Genomic DNA, 5,527 nt, shown 5'->3' on the forward strand with positions numbered 1-5,527 from the left:
GTAAAGTCACTCAGGCTGGCCTCAAACTTGCAATTTTTCTTCCTTAGTCTTCCAAGGACTAGGATGACAGGTGTGTACCATGTCTGGCCCTTTGTCTCTTTGTTTAGTTTCCACTTCAAACTTGCCTTTAACTGATGTTTAATATAGGTACTTATCTTTGCTTGGGGTTTCCATTTGAATGATATAGTTTTTTCAGTCTCTTACTTGAGTCTGTGTTACTAGTGAAGTGAGTTTCTTGTAGGTAGCATATGGTTGGATTTTGTTTGTGTTTTGTTTTATAGCCATTTATTTTTTTCTTTTTCTTTTTTTCTTTATTAATTACACTTTATTCACTTTGTATCCCCCCTGTGGTTCCCTCCCTTCTCCTGTCCCAATCCCTCCCTTCCTCCACCCTCTGCATGCATGCCCATCCCAAGTCCACTGATAGGGGAGGTCTTCTTTTCCTTTCTTCTGATCCTAGTCAATTAGGTCTCATCAGGAGTGGCTGCAGTGTCTTCTTCTGTGGCCTGGTAATGCTGCTTCCCCCTCAGGGGAAGGCAATTAAAGAGCAGGCCAATCAGTTCATGTCAGAGACAGTCCCTGTTCCTATTACAATGGAACCCACTTGGATACTGAACTGCCATGGGCTACATCTGTGCAGGGGTCTTAGGTTATCTCCATGCATAGTCCTTGGTTGGAATATCAGTCTCAGGAAAGACCCCTGTGCTCAGATTTTTTGGTTCTGTTGCTCTCCTTGTGGAGTTCCTGTCCTCTCCAGATCTTACTGTTTCCCACTTCTTTCCTAAGATTCCCTGCACTCTGCCCAAAGGTTGCCTATAAGTCTCAGCATCTGCTTTGGTAGTCTGAAGGGCAGAGCCTTTCAGAGGTCCTCTGTGTCAGGCTCCTGACTTGTTCCCTCTTTTCTCCTTCTTCTAATGTCCATCCTCTTTGCCTTTCTGGATAGGAATTGAGCATTTTAGCAAGAGTCCTCTCTCTTGATTAGTTTCTTTAGGTGTACAGATTTTAGTAGGTTTATCCTATATTATATGTTTATATGAGTGAGTATATACTGTGTTCATCTTTCTGCTTCTGGGATAGTTGACTCAGGATGATCCAGGTCCCACCATTTACCTGCAAATTTCATGATTTCCTTGTTTTTTATTGCTGAGTAATATTCCATTGTGTAGATATACCACAATTTGTGCATCCATTTCTCCACTGAGGGGCATCTGGGCTGTTTCCAGCTTCTGGCTATTACAAATAAGGCTGCTACAAACATGGTTGAGCAAATGTCCTTATTGTGTACTTGAGACTCTCCGTTTATTTTTTTAATCCATCTAGTCACTCTGTCTTTGGTTAGGGGATGTAATACATTTACATTGAAGGAACTGAATGTAAGTATGACTTCCCTCTTGTTTCGTTCATTGTTTCCAGTTATTTTGCATATTCTTTCCCACCTCTCCTTATCCTTGCAATTTGGTAGTTTTCAGTCACATAGAATTCTTTTGTGATGCTGTCTTGTTAAGCTTGTACATTTGTGTGCATTCATGATGGTGGTTCTCATGCACTTATGTCTAGTGTAGGATTTATTTCAGCATTTCTTATAGGGATAATCTGATGGTGATGATTTCTCTTTATTTCTGTTTGTTTGGGAAAACTTTATTTCTCCTTTTCTGAAAGATTAGTCTCTATGGGTGTTTTGTTCATTTCCTTTAGGAGTTTGACTATAGCATACCATTCTTTTCTGGCCTGGCTGTTTTCTGCTGAGAGATTTTCTGTGTGTAATAGACATTCCTTTATATATGAGTCAGCACTTTTTTCTTGCTACTTTAAAATTCTCTCTCTATCTCTCTCTCTCTCACTCACTCACTCACATTAGATACTTAAGCTTTATGGCTTTGGAAAAGGTGTCTTCATGGAAGTTTCCAACTGAAAGGAAGGAGATCCATGTTTATTTTATTTTTTTAATTATGTGTGCCTATGTGTGGGTATGTGCACATGAGTGCAACTTCCCATGGAGGCCAGAAGGAGGCACTGTGTACCCTGGAGCTGGAATTACAGGGAGTTCTGAGCCACCTAATGTGGATACTGGGAACTGAATTTAGATTCCCTGCAGGAACAGCAAGAGCCCAAGGCTGGAGCTGTAGAGGTAGGAAAGCAGGGGAGAGCCTAGTGAAGACCCCTGGAGCCCCAACTCATCAACTGGGGTGCTGTAAACATGTGCCCATGGGTTATACTTGTCATGTTGAGTGGGTAGCAACCTTTCAGAAGGCAATATGGAAAAAAAATCTTATTTAAGAGATGTTTTGTCTTGTACTCTTAGCACAATCTCCTAGATTGAAACAAGGACAGTAATAAAGTAATTTATCCCTGTGAAGAAAAGTGAGGAGGGCCCAAGAATGCATTAGCCTGCATCATTATATATGAAAGCAAGCATTAAGGAGATGGTTTTCCCTGAGGTTCATCCAGTGAGAGTTCATGGGGCTGATTTACCCCACAAGTCATGTTCCTGGGAGTTTCCTCACATGTGTTTGCTCAAGCCAGAATGGACTATATGTTTGTTTGTTTGTTTGTTTGTTTTCCTTAGTCATATTAAAGCATAAAGGAAATGAAGAGAAGAGAGCCTTCTGTGTGTTCTTGGAATCTCCTGAGAAAATTTCTCCTTTGTTTCTTTATTTCCTTGAACCATTTGAACATTACCTCTCCTCCATCCTGTTTTGGAAACAGTGATACTTTGCTGTTTGGACTCTAAAAATAGAACCCTGGGATTGCGGGTGCTGCTAGCCAGGGGAACCAAACTATTTGAGAGCAAAATTTTACTTCTTGATCTTTTTTAAGTAGAGGTAAAAGGTCCATTGTTGATGGGAGTGAGCCCTTGAACTGTGGACCAGTCAGTCCTTGTGCCCTGTTCTGTACCATAAAACCTTGACTCGGCTGTGATAAAATCATCTCACCTAACATGCCACGGACATGCGGTGATCCACATATGTGTGGATCCACTCTGGACAACATTCAGGGTCAATGTCTCCTGGCTGGACCTCCATTTGAAATGCTTCTAGCTACAAGAACTAGTTCAGAGCACAGTGAAGTAAGTGCCCAGGTAACCGAGTGAAAATGATAAGCACGTAGCAAGAGCCAGGCATTTCCCCAACTGGCTAAGTGAGGAAAACCAAATCACACTAGCACGGGGAGATGTTCCAAATGTAGAAGCATTTCAAGACAGGGGCCAGGGGTCTGAGGGCACCTGCCTACAAGAATGGAGAAGCTAGAGGCACTTGCAGAACCTTTGATTGTGAAGAAGAGAAATTATCTCCCCAAATGAAGTGATCCCCACCATTCACCTCAGGATTGTTTTTCCCTGTTTAAGCTCTGGTGCTCCATGCACTCCAAGGCTCTAAATGAGGCCTGAGGTCTTCTTCCCTATTCAGGAACGTCACACCAGAGGTACCCCCATTGTTCCCCTCTGAAACCTTCCCTGGACCCCCCCATTTATCTGTTGAGTTGGCATGCCTAGAAGTTTGATGTACACTTTCAGAAGATTCATTCGACAACTCCCAGCACCCCTCCCCTCTGACTCAGGGCAGGAGTTGGCCAAACTAAAGCTTCCCAATATTTGCCCAACACACCCAGCAATAGCCACCTTCTTTGCGTTCATAGCAATATGAAATCCAGCCAAATGATGACAATGTAAGATTATTGATCTGTAGCTTGCTATAGCAAGGAAGTCAGCTCTAAGGCTCCCAAGCAGGCAGAGGGGTGGGGAAGTTGTGTGTGTGGAAAAACAAGGATGGTAACAGGTGTGCCATGACTGGAAGCTGTTGGCAGGGAAGCCACCAGCAGCTGCTAGACACTGCTGTTCTCTGGGGCTGGGTGGGGACACATAGGTAGCATTCTCTGCTTTGGTTCTAGGTTGCAACTGGGGACAAAAGTTGGGGCGGATGTCAGCTACTAGTCAAGTCCTGCAACATCAGGTCAGTTGTTACAGAAGTTCCTGTTTGTCTGCTTGGACTGACAGCAGAGATGGTGTCAGTCTGGCTTCCTGGGCTGATTAAGGCTGGTTTCTGGTGCAGGCTGTGAGTCGGAGTTCTTTTCTGATTCTCGGTCTGGCCGCTGTCCCTTGTCTATTCAGCCTCTACGTCATTAGACTAAGGAGGGGACACCCCTATGTTTTAGACTTCTAGAGAGAAAGGCATTTGTGTATCTGTAGTTACAGCCCGTCAATGAGATAAAGCAGAGACGAAGTGCAGCAACTTCATCCTGATGTTTTTAATAGTGTTTTTACACACAGGTTGTTGATACTCAGTGTGATGGTCTCATACGTGCACCCTGTATACTCTGATCTGTCTGTCTTCCCTCCCACGCCCTGGTCATAGCTACTCTACCTTCAGTTATGCTTCCTCTCCCTCCCCAGTTTTCATTGCAAGAGCAAACTTTTCTTTCTGTGTCTTTAAAAAAATATTTATTTTATTTGTGTGTGTGTGTGTGTGTGTATGTGTGTGTGTGTGTGAGTGTGTGAGTGTGCAGCAGGACTGACAGGTGGCTGTGCACCACAAGGAGTGCTAGAATTTGAACCACGGTCCTCTGCAAGGGCAGCAAGCGCTCTTAACCACTGAGCCATCTCTACCCCTCTTGGTGTCTGCTTTATTTTAATGTAATGAAACAGCAACATTTCATCCATTTTGCTAGAAGTTGCAAAATTTCATTTTTCTTCATCCCGAAACCATACTTCCTTGTGCATGTAGGACGAATTTCATAGATCCATTCATCTGTTAAGGACTCCTTGGTTACCGTAAGGAGTTTTGAACATGTATGTCTTCTGTATGCCTGGATAAAGGAGTTGGAGCACTAGATCATTTAGCCGCTGAGGTGTGTGTGTGTGTGTGTGTGTGTGTGTTTTATTGTCATCATGTGTTCACCATATGCTGGCATTAGTCTGGGTATTTGTATATATTGTTTGTGAGCAACGCTGCTTCCTTTGTCCTCCTCTTCCCCTCCTCTTTCTCCCATTCCCACTCCCATGAGTCTCCTTGTTCCCCTTGACTGTTTCGCTTCTAATCTCATATTGTTACTATCTAGGCGTCTTGATCAGTCCATTTTCTCTGAGTTAAAGAATTAAAAGGCAGGAAAAACCTTGAGTGTGACAAGTAGCCTCCGAGAAATCTCTTTTTGTTTGTTTTTCAAGACAGCAGTTACTCTGCAGCATTAGCTGTTCTGAAACTCACTCTGTGGACGAAGCTGGTCTCTATCTCCCAGAGATCTGCCCGCCTCTGCCTCCCAAGCTCTGAGATCATAGGCGTGCGCCACCATGCCCAGCTTGCATCAGAGAAATCTTAAATACAGGGAACAGAAACAGACAGATCGGCCGTTGAAGGAAAGCATGCAGCAGCTACACGGAGAAAAAGACCCTCCACAAAGCAGAGTCGGGGCTCAGGAAGCCAAAATCTAATCTCTTCTCCTGGTCTGGGGTTTCCCCCTGTCTCTGAAGAGCCCTCTTCCCTTAATTTAGCACTGGTCAGTTTGAAGAAAGACTGCATGGTCGCTTGTCCCA

This window comes from Meriones unguiculatus, chromosome 8 (assembly GCF_030254825.1).
Source record: "Meriones unguiculatus strain TT.TT164.6M chromosome 8, Bangor_MerUng_6.1, whole genome shotgun sequence".
In the NCBI taxonomy this organism is placed as follows: Eukaryota; Metazoa; Chordata; class Mammalia; order Rodentia; family Muridae; genus Meriones; species Meriones unguiculatus.